Source organism: Delphinapterus leucas, chromosome 19, assembly GCF_059928025.1.
Source record: "Delphinapterus leucas isolate spDelLeu-1000000601 "Yukka" chromosome 19, BTC_Dleu_Yukka2, whole genome shotgun sequence".
NCBI lineage: Eukaryota > Metazoa > Chordata > Mammalia > Artiodactyla > Monodontidae > Delphinapterus > Delphinapterus leucas.
Genome location: NC_143147.1, coordinates 63,442,997 through 63,463,334, shown reverse-complemented (window position 1 = coordinate 63,463,334; position 20,338 = coordinate 63,442,997). Strand labels below are relative to the sequence as shown.

The window sequence follows — 20,338 nt, the reverse complement described above, 5'->3', positions numbered from 1 at the left end:
CAGGCTACACACTGCCCTTCTGCGATATGGAGCTGTCACATGTTTAAGTGACAAACTAATTACAGACACTGTGGATGGCTGGATGTGGCTCAGTCAAGCGGAGTCACTTCCTACAGGTAATCACCATGGCGATGCTACTCCACTGCACGAAAACTACTGCCTAACACGTAAGACGAGTCACCCTCCTCGCTGTCTCCTCCACTGTGCTCAAGTGCCACCAGGAAGGCTGAAGTCTTACAGCCCAGAAATCTTCAAGGATGGGATATCACGTGGTCATGACTGGAATAACTAGATCAAGTGGCCTACTCCAGTCTTCTGTTTCTATCACTCAGAGATCTCACAGACCTCCCCCCTTCCTCTTCTTTTTGGATGATCACAGTGGCAAAGATAAAAACAAGTTAATATTCAGTGATGGTGGCTGGATGGTACTGGTGGGAGTATAAAAAGGTGTATGGTTTTACTGAAAGCAATTTGGCCATACGTATCAAAGATTTGAATTTTCATACCTATTAACCCAGTAAAACCCAGCCATTCTTAGGACTCTATCCTAATAAAATAATCAAAGATGTACTATATATAAGACTCAGGGAGTAGACAAGTATGAGTGTCCATTTTGGGTCAACGTCTGTGCTAGGTCCTGGGGATACCACAATAAGGAAATGATCCTTACTTACAAGGAGCTGACAGTAGGGAAGGGACTGTAATTATAACTTCAGGTATAATAAGTTACGATGAAAAGTTCAGAGTGCTCTGTATGAGGGCACACCTTGGGGAGACCTAATCGAACTATGCAGAGGTGTGTCAAGGAAAGCTCACCTGGGCAGTAACATTTCAACCAGAAACCCTGAGTATGAGTAGGTCTTAGCCAGGTTTGGGGGCGGGAATGGAGGACACAAATGAGAGCAAGGAGAAATATTCCAAGCAGAGAGAAGAGCATAAGTAGAGGCTCTTGGGTGAGAAGGAGTTTAGCACAGTGTAGAACTGAGATGACAAATCCAAGGGAGTTTTGTGAAAAGCAGAGCCTTGGAGGCTAGAGAGAAAGGGAACTGGGCCAGACTGTGCAGGGCTCTGGCCCTGAAGGGTAGAATAAGGATTCTGGGAAACCATGGACTGAATTTGCTCTTTAATATGACGATTCTGGTTTCTGTGTGATACAAAGATCTGAGAGGGATGAAAGTGGCAGCAGGAAGACCACTTAATTACGGGGCTACTGCAGTAAGCCAGGCCAGAGCAGATGGACATTTGGACTAGGGTGGGGGGATTCTGTTTTGAAAAGACCCTAAAATGAACATTAAAAAACCCATACACATTAAAGACTCTAAATTTACCCCTCCATCCTCTGTTTGCAGGAACAGGGAACAGATATCAAATTTCAAGCCATATCACTAGCTTCTCAAGGTCACATAATTTAAAACTTAAAGTTTACTCTCCACCATAAATAAAAAGAAAGTGTCTAAAAGAGATAATCCCGAGGCTTCCCTGGTGGCGCAGGGGTTAAGAATCTGCCTGCCAATGCGGGGGACACGGGTTCGAGCCCTGGTCCGGGAAGATCCCACATACCGCAGAGCGACTAAGCCCGTGTGCCACAACTACTGAGCCTGTGCTCTAGAGCCCATGAGCCACAACTACTGAGCACGCGTGCCTAGAGCCCGTGCTCCACAACAAGAGAAGCCACCGTAATGAGAAGCCTGCGCACCGCAACGAAGAGTAGTCCCCGCTTGCTACAGCTAGAGAAAGCTGGCGTGCAGCAATGAAGACCCAATGCAGCCAAAAATAAATAAAATTTAAAAATAAATTTATAAAAGTGATAATCCCTCAGTTGTGCTGAGGTGATGTTTTAATTGCTATATAATTAAAAATCTACACAAAACTGACATTACGTTTTCAAACAACCAATTCAAATAACTATAATTTGCAATGTTTAGAATCTATGAAAATACTCAATTTGAACTAGTATACCCTGACATATGCTTACTCCCATATTAAACTTTCTCTACTTCCAAACGTGACCCCAAATATGGACATTTTCATCAGGAAAACAGACATCAGAATTCAGGATGTGACAACTTTTTCTAGGCACCTCTCTAACGGAACTGGAGACAAACATAGCTGTTGTTAACAGACAGGCTAAACTAACTACCCCTCCTTTTACCGCTGCAAGGGAGGCCTGTCTAGTAATTAACCAGCTTTCATGGCCTCCTTCAGGCAGCTGCAGGGCTCAGAGGGCAGGTTCGCAGGGAGGCCTGGGGGAAGGGGGGGGGGGGGGCAGCCGGAGAACAACCAGGCTGCTCTGTTCCCGGCCTGTACCATCAAAAGCAGACAAGCCCAGCCTTGCTCCGCCTAGTAGTTTTATCTGAGCACCTACAGACTGTTTCATGTACAAAATCAGCACTTTCGTCCCACAAAACGTCACAACCTGCAGAGAACAGAGGGACTAAGAGGACTAAATAATAGGATGTATTAATGCAAACAATGGGCTTGTCAGACCCTCAATCTCAGACTACAAGGACAACTTCCTGATTTCACGCAGTATTTAAACTGGGAGACTTGTGTGCCATTCCACAATTCTGGGTCACCCAATAGAACAAGGTCCGTGCTGCCTGGAAACGCAAGGGGAAACCAGGCATATGAGGTTCGCTCTCTTGCCCACATTAACAACTAGCTTCCCCAAATTACAAAAATCATCAGCCATATTATGATCAACTCAGATATGACTACTGTTTGCCACTACGGAATAGTATTATTAGGCCTTTATAACCCCCCACCCCGCGAAGTCAAAGGCTATGAATGGCTATGCATAATAGATCTATAATGATTAAGTTATCAAATCTGAACTGACTAGAACCAAAATGCCCTGCTTTTTTGGGGGGCGGGGGGGGGCTGCGCTGGGTCTTTGTTGCAGCATGCGGGATCTTTAGTTGCGGCATGTGGGATCTAGTTCTCTGACCAGGGATCGAACACGGGCTCCCTGCAATGGGAGTGTGGAGTCTTACCCACTGGACCACCAGGGAAGTCCCCAAAATGCCCTGCTTTCTACAGGTGAATTCTCATTGTTGAAGTTACAGTTTGCAGCTCTGGCAGATAAAAATTAAGCTGGTTTTAAAAATTGTACTCCCTTTATTGGATGGCCTTCTGCTTTCCCTACAGCTCTAATGGCCTTAAAACAATTTTTCTGGCTTTATTATATTTTTAAATTATTACAACTTTTCAAGGATGGTACGTGTATAAAAATGCCTGGAATACCCATTTAACTCTTCAATCGATCTACCATTCTGGGATTTTCCTCCAATACTTTCCTTGGTTGGATGTGTTGATTCCTAGATTTCATGTCTTCCTCATTCTTGGTTTTTATGGTACTGCACCATTAATATTAATACTTTCCCAAGAAAGGGTGCTTAGGAAGCAAATGTTTTCAGTCCTGGCATGTCTGAAATTGCCTTGATTCTTTGCTTATACTTGAACGCCAGTTCAATGAGGTGTAGAATTCAACAGAATTCTAGGCCGAACAGCATTTTCCCTCAGCATTTGGAAGACACTGCTTTCTGGTATTTGAAGTTGTTTGTACAAAGTTCACTGGCAATCTGATTATCATTTCTTTATAGAGACTTGTTTCTTTTTTCTAGATGCTCTAAGAACCTTTTCTTTCTTCTTGTCATTTTGAAACTTAACCATAACCTATTTGAGCATGGATCTATTTTTGTACATATTGCTGGGTAGACTTGGTGGTCCCTTCCCATCCAAAAATCCACATCCATCAGCTATGAGAAGTTATCTTTTCTTTCTTTTTAAAAAATCTGATAGTGTCTTTCATTTGCACTCTTCTCCTTCTGAAACTTTAAATATTAATTATTAGACCTCATGAAAGACCTCAAGTGGGCTCGCACTGTATCTCCTGAGTCCATTCACTCGCTCCTAGATGACTATCTCATTTTCCTATCTCCTTGAGCTTCAACAGCTCCTCCACCATCCTTCCCAGCAGATGGTCTTACTTTCTACTTCACGGAAAAAACAGAAGAGATCCTTAAAAGCTCCCACCACATGTATACAACTGCTTATACCTATATCCTTACCCTCTGCCTTCTATTACTTTTGTCCATGCTCCTAACAAAAGAAAATTCTACTTCTGTGCTAGATCCCACCTTTTTGCCTGCTCAAGGACAATTCACTGAAGTACTTTTCCTTTCTTTTTTTTTTGCATCATCAATTTTTTGTCTCTACTGGATCTTTCCTATCAGTAAATAAAAATGCTGTTATTTCTCCCAACTCTGAGATCGGGATGAAAGCAGATTTCTTTTGATTCTACTGCCTTTACATAAAAACTCCTCGGAACAGCTGTTCACATTCTGTCTCCAATTTCTTTCCTCCTGTTCTCTCCCCCATCCCCAACATTTTATTATGAAAGTTTTCAAACATAGAGCAAAGTTAAAAGAATTTTCCAACGAACACATATTTACCCACAACCTAAATTATGCCATTATGTGTTTTATCACATATCTATGCAACCTTCCATTAATCCATTTTATTTTTTAATGTATCTCAAAGTTGCAGACATCAGTGCTCTTTCTCCTAAATACTTCTGCATACATATTATTAACAACAGTTAAACATTACTTTGCAGTGTTTTCTTTTGCTGTAAAATTTACATAACCACCGCCACCCCCCTGGCAAGTTTCCCCATGTCCCCTTCCCTGTCCCAACCCATTCTCGCTGAACCCACTCCAAGCATGCTTCTGCTCTCACCTCTCCATGGAAACCACTCACAGAGGTCACTAGTGATGGCCTGTTGCTGAATCCAAAGGTCAATTCCCTACCCTTACCTGACTTGGCCTATCAGAAGCACATAATACAGTGATCATTTACTCTGCCTTGAAACACTTTCTTGGCTTCTAGGACACAACACATCCTAGGTTTTCTTCCTATCTAACTGGCCGCTCTTGTTTGGTCTCCTTTGCTAGTGTCTTTTTTTAAAATTTATTTTTGCTGCGTTGGGTCTTCGTTGCATGCGGGCTTGCTTTCTCTAGTTGTGGTGAGTGGGGGCTACTCTTCGTTGAGGTGCGCGTGCTTCTCATTGCAGTGGCTTCTCTTGTTGCGGAGCACGGGCTGTAGGCGCACGGGCTTCAGTAGCTGTGGCACGCGGGCTTCACTAGTTGTGGCACACGAGCTTAGTTGCTCCGCAGCAAGTGGGATCTTCCCAGACTAGGGATCAAACCCGTGTCCCTTGCATTGGCAGGCGGATTCTTAACCACTGCGCCACCAGGGAAATCCCTTTAGTGCCTTTTTTATCTCATTAACTTTTAAAGGGTCCCAAGGGCTCCAACCCAGAACCTATTTTCTTCTCTATCTACTCTCATTCCCCTTAATTTTCTCATATAGTCTAATGGCTTTTACATACCCTAAATCAAAACCCTTCTCTCCAGGGACTTCCCTGGTGGTCTAGTGGGTAAGACTCTGCACTCTCGATGCATGGGGCCTGGGTTTGAACCCGGTGGGAAAACTAGATCCCACACGCATGCTGCAACTAAGAAGCCCACGTGCCGCAACGAAGATCCCAAGTGTGGCAACTAAGACTTGGCGCAGCCTAAATAAATAATGAATGAATAAAATAAAAATTTTTTAAAAAGCAAAAAAAACCCTTCTCTCCACTTCTACTGCTACAACTCTAGTCCAAGCTGCCATTATCTCTTGCTTGAATTATTACATAGTGGCTTCCTAACTGGTCTCACTGCTTTCACTTTGTCCCCTTCAGAATGTACTCAATTCTACAAACCAGAATAACATCATTAAAATGTAAACCAGGGCTTCCCTGGTGGCGCAGTGGTTAAGAATCCGCCTGCCAATGCAGGGGACACGGGTTTGATCCCTAGTCTGGGAAGATCCCACTTGCCACAGAGCAATTAAGCCTGTGTGCCACAACTACTGAGCCTGTGTTCTAGAGCCCGAGGGCCACAACTACTGAGCCTGCGTGCCACAACTACTGAGCCTGCAACTCCTGAAGCCCACACGCCTAGAGCCTGTGCTCCGCAACAAGAGAAGCCACTGCAATGAGAAGCCCGCGCACCGCAACCAAGCGTAGCCCCCACTCGCCTCAACTAGAGAAAGTCCATGCGCAGCAATGAAGACCCAACTCAGCCAAAAATATATAAAGTAAATAAATTTATAAAAAAAAAGAAAAAAATATAAACCAGATCTGTCACAGCCAGGAGTCATCTAAGCAAACACGACAACTAAGTGTAATGCGGTATCCTAGTTGGGATTCTGTAACAGAAAAAGGACATTAGGGAAAAGCTAAGGAAATCTGGATAAAGTATGGACTTTAGTTAATAATAATGTATCAGTATCGGTTCACTAATTGTAAGAAAAAAAAAATACACCGTACTAACATAAGACACTAAAAATAGGGGAAATTTTGTGTGGGGTATACTTGAACACTTTGTACAACTTTTCTGTAAATCTAAAACTGTTCCAAAAAGTAAAGCTTATGTAAAAAAAAAAAAAAAAAAAAAAAGCTGGACTGTCGGTGTGCTTAAAATGCTTCAATGGTTTCCCATTCCTCTAACATCTGGTGCTCCTTGGTTGTGCATTCATATTTAAAATTGAGGCAACACGAAAGCAGCCTAGGAACTCTACTGGAAGTGGGTGAGGCTGGACAACAGAGACTCTGCTTTAGAGTGAGTGAACAGAGCTCTAGATGCAGGTATCTTTAGGAAGAGTAGCTGAACACCATTTCCAATGCCACAAGCTTTTTTGGGACAATGTGGAAGTATTCATTGTCTATTATTCTCAATGACGGTTCTACCTTTGTTGACAACAAATTCTCCGATCATATTGTGACCTTTGTTTACTGTTCTTTGTATTGTGTAACACACTGAACACTCACCGACACTGGAAGGGAGTGGGGAATGAGTATGTCTGTAGAGAGAGCCTATAATGCAACTTGAATTGGGACTAAAACAACCATCACCACCACCAAGAGCAGCAAACCACCCACAATGTAGAAGATACTTAGTAAAATGAATTAGGTCTTTAAAACTCTAATCAAATGTTAAATATAAGCATTTTAAAAAACAATTTAGGTAAAATGCAATTTGGAATCAATTCATCTTAACAGGCCTAATGGCTACATTTTTAGTTTAAATATTTACTTACCAACAAGAGCTATTTTTCTTACTCTATACTCATCTGTGTGGACAGTGATTCTAATAACTAACTTAAGTGAAAGGACAGAGATGATCAATTCCAGAGAGCTCACCTTTGACTAATATGGCAAAACTCATCAATCGTTTGCTCCAAGTCCACAGCATTTCCTGACTGGTGTGAGGTAGCACAGCACCGAACACGAAGCTTTCAATTACCTGGCCCTCACCTAACTCTCCAGTCTTCCTGCTATTTCCTTCCTTGAACTCCAAATTCCAAAAATACTAAAGCTACTGCAAGCTGCTTCCCAACTGCCAAGATGTTTTATGATTTTCAGACTTCGTATATGTGTTTCCTCTGGCTAAGATGGCAAGCTCAAGATTTAAGGATCACTTCCTCTCTGCAATCACGGATCTTTGTATTATTATCACAGTTCTACCATCATACTAGTCTCAATGCACTGTAATTACTTGTCTTTTCTACTAGATTGAGCTGAGGGCAGGTGCCTCAATCTATTAACCTTGGTATCCTCAAGGGCATGTCTTGCAAGAAAAACCTCTGTTGGCGAAATAGTATGTCACAAAAATATTCTAGATCTTTCTCTCTTCTCTCTTTTTTTTTTAAAGTTTTTTTTTTAAATCAATTTATTTATTTATCTATTTTTGGCTGCACTGGGTCTTCCTTGCTGCGTCCAGGCTTTCTGTAGTTGTGTTGAGCGGGGGCTACTCTTCATTGCGGTGCGCAGGCTTCTCATTGCGGTGGCTTCTCTTGTTGCGGAGCACGGGCTCTAGGCATGCAGGCTTCAGTAGTTGTGGTGCACGGGCTTAGCTGCTCCTCGGCATGTGGGATCTTCCCGGACCAGGGATCGAACCTGTGTCCCCTGAACTGGCAGGCAGATTCTTAACCACTGCGCCACCAGGGAAAAGATGATAAACTATCTCCCAAATGTAAATCAGGAAATGTGATTATTACATAATGAATTTTTATGCCTGGTTTTCTTTTTATTCATAATAAGCAAATGTTTCAGTAGCTTAAATCTCAAAAGTATGGTTCCAACAGATTTCAAGCACTTAGTGTGTGTGTGTCTCTCTCTCTCTCGTTTTCTCTCTCACCCACCCACACACATATACACACACATCTTAGAAAGACTATTCTGGACAACAGGGACCAGTTTTATGTGTTTGGAACAATTCCTGGTAATTGTCAGTCCTTCACATAAAAATCAAAGGACCAGATGGGATTTTAGGAGATTTTCCAATTCATTTTCCTATTATAAAACCTAGTAAATGAAGTCACAAATACAGGCAAGATAACTATCCTATTTTAGAAGGCTTCCACAGAACTATCCTTAAGAATTTACACAAATGTAATCTCTACCCGTGCAATTTAGGTCAAACTCAGCATTAGTTCACACAGGAAACAAAATACCACCATTAGCACGTGTGTCTGAACAATAAGGAATGATGTGACACAAAAGGAAAGTGGAGTGGAGTGAAAAGAACACTGAGATCTAGTAGCATCAGTGCTGCCCCTCCCTTTAACCTTGCTCTGGTCCCTTGGCTTGTCTGGGCCTCGTATAAACCCCCTGTGAAATAAGAGTGCTGGGCTGGAATGCTAGGTTCTTTTTTAAACTTAGAACTTAAAAAGGCACAATGTATTGTGCACCTGTTATGTGACCTTTATATGTATATTAAGGCCAACCCTTCACAGAGAGAGTATTTTTATTTTATAGATGATTGCACAGTTAATAAAAACCAACTGTAATTCAATTCAAATTCAGGTCTGCTTGTTCTTAAAAACGTGCTAATCTGCCTCCTGGAAAAGGAAAAGGGAAAAAGGAAAAAAGGAAGGAAGGAAGGGAGGGAGGGAGGGAGGGAGGAAACTACAGACTGGCAAAGATAAGTATTTTTCCTGCAGGCAGCAAAAGAACAGAAAAATAGGTCAAGACAATCCACTATGCCATGAGTAGGGATACAGAAATCCTAAGACAAATGGGCCCAAACACTTGGCTCTTTAATATTGTCATCATAAATGTTATCACTTCTTTACCAACTGCTTAATCTACCAGGACATACCGTCATACTACTTCTCATGTATCTACTTGCAAAATACCAAACACCTTGAATGAAGGTATGAGGGAAATAAATACTCTAGGCAGTTTGAGGAACCATCCTAAAAACCATGGTTTGGGGCGGGGTGGGGAGCAGGCACGCACGACAATAAACTCTTCACCAAATTAGGGGGAAAAAACTTTCCCAATTTAGTAGGTTTTAACATCTCTGAAAACAACATGATTCCATGAGCAAAATATATTACACTCATTACATGCCTGTTACTAACTGAGCAACTCCATTCATACAGACTATTAAATTAATATTGTAAATTATAATGTTGCAAATATCCTAGGATTCATGTCTTCCCACTCCTAGTATTTTTCTCAGCTTATTTTCAGATGTTTAAACCATCTCAAAGTTCCCCAATGAACTGTATAAATATATTTTTGGAAGCATTATATACATATTCTTGGTAAGTGTTAGAATCACGTTTTGCCATAATCCTAAAAATACCCATAAGCATTCCTGAAGCGCTTCAGATTAGTGACAGAGCTAGTCACCCTCAGGCCAGTTTAGAGATGAGAACAATAAAGAAGGTACACTAACATCCTGAGACACAGGGGCTCAAGGCACTGCAGGTACCAGAATGAAAAGGCCCAACATTTCTCAGTCTTTAAAAAAACAAAACAAAACAAAAAAAACCCCAACATCACCACCACCCCCACCATGAAATATTGATTCACAGATACATGAATATCTATTTATGTACTGTATGCATAAAAAGAGTAAGGTTTTTTTTCACCCTCCAACCACCAAATTTCTCCCCCTTGGGGGAGAGGAGAAATCACGCCCGCTGAGTAGGTAAGATCCAGCTCATCTCCTCCACCAAACTACTCAGAACACACAAAAGTCAGGAAGTATTAACAATCTGGGAGCCAGCGGATTTTTTTTTTAATGTGTTGATCTTTATCAATAAGAGATAGAAGACTTCCCTGGTGGCACAGTGGTTGGGAGTCCGCCTGCCAATGCAGGGGACAGGGGTTCGAGCCCTGGTCCAGGAAGATCCCACATGCCACGGACCAACTAAGCCTGTGCACCACAGCTACCGAGCCCACATGCCACAACTACTTAAGCCCATATGCCTAGAGCCCGTGCTCCACAACAAGAGAAACCACTGCAATGAGAAGTCCATGCACCGCAACGAAGAGTAGCCCCCGCTTGCCGCAACTAGAGAAAGCCCATGCGCAGCAACGAAGACCCAGGGCAGCCAAAAATAAATAAATAAAATAAATAAATTTATTTTAAAAATATTATATTAAAAAAAATAAGAGATAGATCAGGTGCTGAACAACTGTCACTTTATTCCTGTTCTCAGTATTTTAAATCGCCAGATGCAGGACAAGAAAAACAGAAACAAAAATTCTCTTTTGTAAAGGTTATTCCACCGGCCCCATTAGGTGCATGGCTTTGTCTTGCCTTTAAAAATTCTAAAACTATATATGCTCCCACCCACAGTATCATGCTTCTGCATTCAAAATCCAGCCATTTTGCCTCTGCTTCTGTGTGGGCACCTAAGTACAATGATGTGTGGGCCAATCTTCAAAAGGGCATTACAGCCCCCCACCTCCAGCCAAGATCACCCAATTACTAATGTGATAAACACTGACAGCCAAATGAAGTACTACAGTTAAAAGCTAAAGGCTTTCTCATTTGGGGAGTAGAGGAAGGAAGAAAAGTAAGTCTAGAGGATAAAAAAAAAAAAATTTAGAACTGTTTGTTTGAGTTGGGTATCTGAAGGAAACAGAAGCAAAAATAAAGGTGCGGAGTGGAGAGTTTGTTCTGCACGCCATACTTCATAATCCATTCCTGTCACAAAGGGTATGTGTCTGTTTTGGGGGGAAAGGGAGATTATTTTCCATCACACAGATCCCCTGGATTCTAAAATTAACAATCAAGAGACCCTTCTTCAAAGGTTTTGAACACCTAACTTATCTTCTTTATGCGCCAATCCCCACCCACTAAGAAGTGACTGTCAGGTCTTCCACTCCTGACCTCTAAAATCAGCTACAGGGGGATCCTATCATTTCCACTCACAAAAGCACCTTCTGCTTTTAAGCTTTCTCTCTGGAAAACCTTTCCCACCTTGGAAAACTATATGGATTATCTAGAGGGCAGTGATAGATATACTGTTTGATCATTATTTCAGGAACCCAAAAGTACAAATGCAAAGAATATTATACCTGCAAAATGTTTTACTGAGTCTCATTCTTATGAAATCACAACTCTGAATTTTTGTCCTAAGAGCAAATCAGCCAAAGAACACAAAGACACAGCTGACCTGTGTACCAGAAAGTCAATATAATGACTGCATTCCAAAAAGTCAACCTAAGATATTCCTAGTAAAGTTTTACAATGGCCTCTTTCTGTTTCAGGGACAGCAGGAATGCCTCCATGGATGGCACTGATCACTGCTAGTTCCTCTTCAAATGTTTGACATTTCTCAAGGTTCTCTTTTTGGTATTGTTCTAAGCCTACATTTTCACTTCAGAAAAAACTCACCTCTACACAAACTTCCATTACTGCCTATATTCTACTTGGATATACGCAAATTTCTCTAGCCCAAATCAACCTCTTCAACAACCTAATCTCTTTCCTTGGATGTCTCACAAGCACCTCAAACTTAACCACAACCAGATAGAACTCAGGATGTTCCAAAAAGTATTCCATCTCCCATATTACCTTTCCCAGTTAATAGTACCCAGAGCCACCAAGTTGCTTTAGTCAGACTTCTTCCTTATCCATCCCCAAGTCCGGTTCCTTCTATCATGTAAATAGATGTCATCTTCAATTAAAATGTCTATCATTTCTACACAGTGCAATATCCTAACTTCCCTTTCTAGCACTCTGGTATAACAATTTCTCTCTTAAAATGCAACTGATGTTACTTCCATGCTTAACATCCTTCAATTACTTCCTACCCTTAAAGAATCAAGTCCAGTACTTAGTTCAGCATACAAACTCCAGTTTCTGCCCAACTCTCCAACGACCTCTGCCATTTCCCCCATGAAGACCCCACATCCTGTCTATAGCCAAACATCTGCTGTTCCCACTCACCTTCTGTGTTTTCATGCCTCTGCCCCCTTTGCCTGGAATGCCCTTCCCTCCATATTTGTTCACCTAGTCTTATCTTACTCTCCAAATCTTAGCTGTAATGTCCATCCTTTGTGAAATCTATCACCACCACTCTCCTTGTACACATCTCCACTAGTGAACTGAAACTAACTGTACAACCACAAAGTAGTATCTAGTTTTATCACATACCTATATAAACACTCGATGCCTGTTTGGTGAATGAGTTCATATCTCCTTTAATAAATTACTAAAATAACACAGCTTACATCTATTAAGCATTTATCATGTGCCAGAATTCATGACATATTAGGCCATTTCATCCTCACAACAACTCCATAAGGTCGGTAGGTATTATTCTACTTTACAGATGAGGAATCTAAGGCCCATTCAAAGAGGCCAGAGAACTTGCCCAAGGAGTGATAGCTTGTTAATGGAAGAGGTAGGACTGGAACTGAGGTCTGACCAATTCCGAAGTCATGCTTGTAACCTCTGTGCATACTTCTCACTATGCGTTATTTTACACTGTCCTTAACAGGCCTCCCGAAGAGTGTTGTCTGCACTATTTCTGTCTAAAACGTCACAGAATCAATTATCTAGCTACGTTTCTATTAGGGTTTTATACTTTCTGCAGCTGAGGGAACAGAGTTATTTCGGATTAAGAATGCTATGGACAATGAGCTCAGAATAGTACGATGACTCTAAACTGTCTCACATAAAAGCATCTGGTACCCAACCTAATCTTCCCATAATATCCAGACAGAGAAATTCAGCCAACCCAAAAAGTTTTTTGAGGTCCACACAGGAAAAAGATATCTACCAACTACTTATTTACTCAGGTCAATCTTCAAACGGAATAACTCCTCCCATTTTTTGGGAAGGCAGTGCAGTCTGCAAATATGAAAATTCTTTTTATTTGGTAGTTTTGAGCCATATACCCAAACATCTAATGGCAGACCATGAAGAAAAAGTAAGATCAAACTAATCTTGTTAAGTCTCTCCTCTGCTCTTGGCCATCTTTATTTTTAGGACATTCTCTAGCGGTTCTAGTATCAAATGATTGTGATACTGAGAATATGTGAGCTTCACAAGCTGGCAGGTGTCGGATACCAATCCTACAGTAGCTCCATCTGCTGCCCACCCAGATGCTTACATTTAAACTGGGAAAAAGTCCAGGAAGGGGGCAGAAGCTAATGGCTTATCTTACACCAGATCTCCTACTTTCAGCTGTCTCAAAAAAACAAAACCAAAAACCCTCTAAATTAGAATCATTTAAATCTTCCTGGACAGAATCTTATATCAAAGAAATTCTAACTCCTACTTTAATGAATTAAATTAAGCTGTCCTTTTACTCAGAGTAAATCAGTTATGCATTTTTAATAGAAGCTAAACACAGTAAAACTGGAAGAGAGTAGCAGGTACAGGCTATTCTGGCAAGATACTGCCTTTGCAACTGTGCTAGGAGTGACTGGCTTCACGTGAAAGGAACACCTGGTACCATCTATACCACAGTGAAAAGTTGAAATCAAAGTGAAACAGGACAGTGGGGGATAGAAAATGATGAGCAAAAGAAAAAAAAAAGCACCATCAGTACATTTAGAGTTTTTAAAAGGTAAAACAAGAACGTAAGAGGGAATAATTAATAACCAGTGGGTACCCAGGGGTTGCCCAAGAGCATGAACAGAACCACCCAAGGAATGGATCTCACTCAACATGCCAAAACCAAAACCAATCGTCCTCCCAAGTCTCCCTACTATCCAACTCATCGGGTCTGTCTATGAAACTACCATTTTCACAATTATTTCTCCTTTTCTTTCATATCCAAGTCTAATCAAGTATTAAATTTTACTCTTCTTTAAAATACCTCTAAATATAATAAGGATGTTCACCTAAGCATTTTTTAAAATAGTGGCGGGGGGGGGGGGACTTCCCTGGTGGCACAGTGGTTGAGAATCTGCCTGCCAATTCAGGGGACACGGGTTCAAGCCGTGGTCCGGGAAGATCTCACATGCCACAGAGCAACTAAGCCTGTGCGCCATAACTACTGAGCCTACGCTCTAGAGCCCGCGAGCCACGACTACTGAGCCCACTGGCCACAACTACTGAAGCCCGCACGCCTAGAGCCCACGCTCCATAAGAGAAGCCACTGCAATGAGAAGCCCGCGCACCACAACGAAGAGTAGCCCCTGCCTACCGCAACTAGAGAAAGCCTGCGTGCGGCAACAAACACCCAACGTGGCCAAAATAAATAAATAACTTTTTAAAAATAAGAAAATAAAATAGTGGGGCGATGGGGGAGGAAACACTCTAAAATGTCCAACAGCAGTAGTGAAATGGTTAAATTACGGTACATACGATGAGATATTCTGCAGCTGTTACAAATGTTATTTTTTTAAAACAAATTTATTTATTTATTTATTTTTGGCTGCTTTGGGTCTTTTGTTGCTGCGCCCAGGCTTTCTCTAGTTATAGCGAGTGGGGGCTACTCTTCGGTGCGACGCACGGGCTTCTCACTGCTGTGACTTCTCTTGTTGCAGAGCAAGAGAATGGACTCTAGGCACACAGGCTCAGTAGTTGTGGCTCACGGGCTTAGTTGCTCCGCGGCATATGGGATCTTCTCAGACCAGGGCTCAAACCCGTGTCCGCTGCATTGGCAGGTGGATTCTTAACCACTGTGCCCCCAGGGAAGTCCCACAAATGTTATTTACTATGAGTTTATAATAGGACGGGTCGGGTAGACAATGGGTGGTCTCCTCAACCTCTATCCTGCCTCTATGAAGCAGCCATGAAGCTTGGGTGGGACTGACCCCCCAACCAAATCTCCCAGGGCAAGTCTATCTCCCCTAACCCACACTGACCAGCTCAGTCCTTGGTTACCTATACCAATCAACCCAAATCTCAAAACACCTGCTGGAGGTGGGAAGGGCAAACTTCTCTCTCCCTCTGATGTTAACGACATGGCTTCTAAGTCAAGGTCCCTGGCGATAGACATACTGGTCACAAGGGGAACCAGCCTCAGAACAAAGCTAACGTGGAACAGGGTATAGCTACAAAAACTCATGGAAATACAGAGCTGAACCCTGATCAAATTATATCTGATCTCTATTCTACTTTTGAACTTTTTGATTATATAAACCAATACATACTTTTTATTGTTTACACTAGTATGAGTAATGTATCCTGTTATTTGCAAACAAGAGTGGCTTAACACAATGGGAAAATATTTATCTTTTAAAAAGGCAATTTCATATACAGTATGATCTTCAATTTTAAAAACGTCCAGAAAAAAATGATTATTAGGAAAGATAATAAACTGATTATTTCTGGGCAATGGACTGGGCTAGACTTGGGTACTGACCATTAACTATCATATATATATTTAATTATTAAAAAAGAGACTGTCAGATTGATCACTGTCTTTGAAACTCATTCCACTGACATGCCAACCCTCTGTGAATCCTGACACCTGAAATGCCACTCTCCTTTCTCCAAATCTCCTGTCCAAATCTTAGCCATTTAGGACCAGTGCTTCTCTTCTTTCCTACCTATAATTCCCAACAACTTCTTTCTCTGAATGCTTGATGCCTTCAACGGTTAGCAACCATTACAATAACCACCTCATTTACTGAAAACCTACTATAATGCTACAATCCTGGGCACTTTATGTTATTACATTTAAACATAACTGTTTCTGTATTAGTCATTTCTACTCAACCACATACGAAATTCTTGGAGGGCAGGAACTGTTTTACATTTATGTTGAATTGTCTCAACGCCTAGCATATTCTATTATAAAATAAAGCAGAGGTTCTAAATACAGATTATTTATATACATTTGGAAGAGGGGAAATAGCTTTTAATAGAGTCCCAAGGGGTATGACCCCCAAACAGGTTAAGAACTATTGCACTAGAGATTCAACCAATAGTTCATAAATCATAACTAAGCAGACCACCAATAAGCCAAAGATTCCCAGGTAAAACAGCTCGTGATACATGTCAGTCGGCACAAGTGGAGAAACTTATTTCTAGTCACATTCTGAGTGTATAACAAGGTTTTGGGAATCGCACATGGATAGTACTCTGATGAAATGGAGGCAAACACAGAACTTCTCCTTGACAACGGACAGCACTGTTAACGGTCCCTCTCTGCCAGACCTGGGGAGGAGTGCCTGTGTTTATATGAATGAGCTGTTGAACCTGTGATCTTTTTACCCCGGCAGGGCGCTTTTCCTAAGCCTGCCGTAATAAGCACAGCAGCATAATGGGGCTAACAATGAGCATAAAATTAACCAAGGTTTCAGTACTTCAGGATCTTATAACTGAGAATTCTCACTTGAATTTTTCTAAATGAATAGGGCCACACTATTCTTACTATTAGCCACAAATAAAAAGTACTGTAACCAGTTTAGAAAATCTACAGCAATGGAATGCAGCATTTGCCACAAAGGGTCATACTCCCATCTATTACTCTGTTTCAAGACAGCTAGTGAAACAGGAATTGCCCGGAGCAGTCGGTCTCGGGGGGTGACTCCTATTCCTCAACATAAAGGCTGCTTCTTGCTTGCTCACTCTATTCTGCAGTGGGGAGGGCCTACACTGTCCACAAGATTTTTAGTCGAACCTCTTCCTATGGTTTAGCATTCAATCCTTTATCTTCCCCAATTAGGTAATTCCTCAAGTTCCCATCCTGTTGATGATACCAATACTCTCCCCAGTCTCAAAGCCGCAGAATCCTCTGGCTCGACTGCATCTCCTGCCCAGTCCTGTGATTTCTTCCCTTATGACACCCTCTAGATTTGGACTTCCCACTAACTTATTTCAGCAGCTTGCCTGAAACAAAACTGCGTTCTGAGAATTCCCTGGCAGTCCAGTGGTTAGGATTCTGTGCTCTCACTGCCTAGGGCCCGGGTTCGATCCCTGGTCGGGGAACTAAGATCCCACTAGCCTCGAGGTGTGGCCCCCCCAAAAAACAAAAACACCCCACTGCTTTCTATTTGATAATAACTAACTGTATATTTGCCATTTTAACTGCTTACATGTTTCAATTAATTTAACCCTCACAACAATCTGATGAGGTAAGTACTATTATTATCCCCATTTTCCCAATGAGGAAATTTTGGCACAAAGAAGTTTAAAAACTTGCACACCATGACAACCATGGCGAACAGCAAAGCTGAAGTCTGAATCCAAATGGTCTGGCTCCCGCCTGGGCTCTTCATCCCTACGCTCCATCTTGCTTCTACTCTTTCTCCTCTTTAATCCTGTACTACTCAAAAGAGTCTTTCTAAAACACCATTTGGGTAAACTCACTGTTCCAGGACCTGTTAGAAAACGCTGCTGTTTCATCAACATAAATGCCTGCCTTCTGATCAGTCCACCGTTCAAAATGTGAACGAGATCAGATTTTGCTCAAAAGTCTACTCTCCCACCGATTACCTGTGCAATTTTACACAAGTTACTCAACCTGTCTGTCAACACACTGGAAAAAATTCTTTCACTGAGCTGTTGAGAGGATTAAAGAGCAAAGTACCTGGTACAGAGCCTGCCTGGCTCCCAAGTCTGTCTGAGCTCAATAAGAGCTAATTTTCTGGGCCCATATGAAAACTTTACCTTCAGTCTTTACCTTCAGTAAGGTATCTCTATGTTCAAGTCCATCTCTGTTCTCATGTTCCTCCCACCTAGAAGGCTCTGATTACTCGGATGGAAGCTACCATTTTCTAGTACCTTGAGTCCAAAATTATTTAGTTATAGTACACAATCACTACATCTGATTCTATCTTGCTATAAATCCTCTAAATCATCGTTTAATCAGAAGACATACTTCCTATAACTGTCTTCTTTACAAACTGTTTCACAAATATGTATACAGAGCCTCACCAGCTCAACTCTAAGTCCCCGCTAGACTGAGACTGTCTACTTGGCACACACTCAAAAGCTTCCAGACCAACCTAAATGTAGTATATAAAAAGAGAGAAATGTAATATGTCAGGGAGGAAATGTGTCATAGTTTAAATCAGTCAGACATTGAATTAAAAGCCTTCTCTGCCTAAAGAGCAAAGCAGAAGAAGCCATATTGCTGTAAAGGAAAGTCCTTAAAATAAACTGTATCTGGGTAACACTGGTTCTCTGCTTTTTCAGGAACTCCATTTTGTCAGTTTCCCCAGAGGTGTAGCAGGAACTCACAAGAGACTTGCCAGTTAGCCACAATACCTATATACTAATTTATAATGAAATACAGAACTACCACATGAATCCAGATATTCAGCTCACCCAGTCAGAGCACCATCTCCCTGAACTGTGTTAGAGATTTTTATGTACCTTGGACATGGTAACAGATTACCTTACTTTAAAGAACTGATGAAATTTAGGAGACAGTCTAATCAACAGCAGAAAGCATGCTAGAATTTAAGTCAGGCTACCTGTACTTCATTTCTGGGTCTCTAGTTACTGGCTGTGTGACCTTGCACAGATCACTTAACTTTTTTTAGTCAAGTTTTCTCAGCTGTAGAAATGGAGGATACTAATATATTCTTTGTAGGGTTATTTAGAGGATTGGATGAGATATTATAAAGGGAGTGCTGGCACAGTTCTTGGTGTGGGTTAAGTATGCAATAAATATTAGTTGAACCTGAAAAAAAAAGCAATATAATATGTTATGATTTTCTACATTTTGTGTCAATGTGCCACTAGATATTCCTCAGAGTTCAAAATGGGATATATCAAAACTATCTTATTTAAATGATTTTAAGCTGGAACAAGGAGTAGCAGCTTAAAGTTCTAGCAAAACTGAAGGTTTCTTTACACTATAAGGCCACAACCAAAAGATATAAAAATTTAAGAAGGCATAAACAACCATATGTTGCTTTACTCAGTTGAAAGATGCTGATCTACCCTGGTATTGAGAAAAATGCCAGTTTATTCCTTTGCTTCTTCTGCGCTCATCCAGAGAGTCACAATGTAAGACCCTTGAGACAAGGACTGTGGGGTGGTATGGGCTGGGCTGGTCAAAGGCTCACTTTCTGACTCTAGCCAACCAGCCTATTTAAGATGGCACCACTCAAGACAGCGATGGTGTTTAGGAACTTACTGACCCTGGGACTTCTGTGGTGGCACGGTGGTTAAGAATCTGCCTGCCAATGCAGGGGACGCAGGTTTGATCCCTGGTCCAGGAAGATCCCACGTGCCACAGAGCAACTAAGCCCATGAGCCACAACTACTGAGCCTGCACTCTAGAGTCGGTGAGCCACAATTACTGAAGCCTGCGCGCCTAGAGCCTGTGCTCCGCAACAAGAGAAGCCACCGCAACGAGAAGCCCGCACACCGCAACAAAGAGTAGCCCCCGCTCGCCACAACTAGAGAAAGCCTGCGTGCAGCAATGAAGACCCAACGCAGCCCCCGCCGCCCAAAAAAAAGAACTTACTGACCCTCTAGTATACTTACCACAATTAGAAAAACAACTCAAAACATATGTACTCCTTTGCTTTAAGGACAGCAGTATTTACTCAAAACATGAACCATCATATCACCAATGAAAAGGCACAAACACTTAAAATTAATGAATGCTTAAAGCTGAGGCTTAGATTGACTTACAGAGTCAAGGTTAAAGCCAGGTCCTACTAGAGCTGCAAATTCATTATTTTCTGAATATCTTAAAAACATTCAAGCTCCAGGTTTATCACCAGGATGCATACATTCCAAGAGCTGGCTTCTATGAGCAAATTTAAAAGGAGATACTGGTGCCTTGTTGACTGAAACCAACTACTCAGGACCTAGAAGAACTGAAATGTCAGTCTATGAACAAATTTTCATCAGCCTGTCAGATCCGCCTGCATTCATTTCTTCTGAAGACCTTCCAGACTCTGACTAAGAGCATTTGCAGCACTTGCTCGTTCTGACTTCAGGATCTTGTTCAGGTTGGATGCCTTCCAGGTTTGCTTCAGCTATGTCTGGCACCACAAAGCACATGGCCAGTCCTAGCTGTGTCGCTAACAGGAGGTCAGAAAGCGTCCCTGGAAATACAG

General features: G+C 41.7%; 1 protein-coding gene and 1 long non-coding RNA gene across 3 annotated transcripts in view; both read right to left on the bottom strand.

Moving 5' to 3' along the window:
- Nucleotides 1–20,338, bottom strand: part of GRB2 (growth factor receptor bound protein 2) — a 70,006-nt gene that overhangs the window by 24,521 nt on the left and 25,147 nt on the right. The gene's annotated exons all lie outside the window — the stretch shown is intronic.
- LOC149746799 (uncharacterized) overlaps nucleotides 6,449–20,338 on the bottom strand; it is a 31,385-nt gene continuing 17,495 nt past the window's right edge. The window contains exon 2 of the long non-coding RNA XR_016388796.1: nucleotides 6,449–20,326. This is a non-coding gene — a long non-coding RNA (uncharacterized LOC149746799). The remainder of the gene's footprint in view (nucleotides 20,327–20,338) is intronic.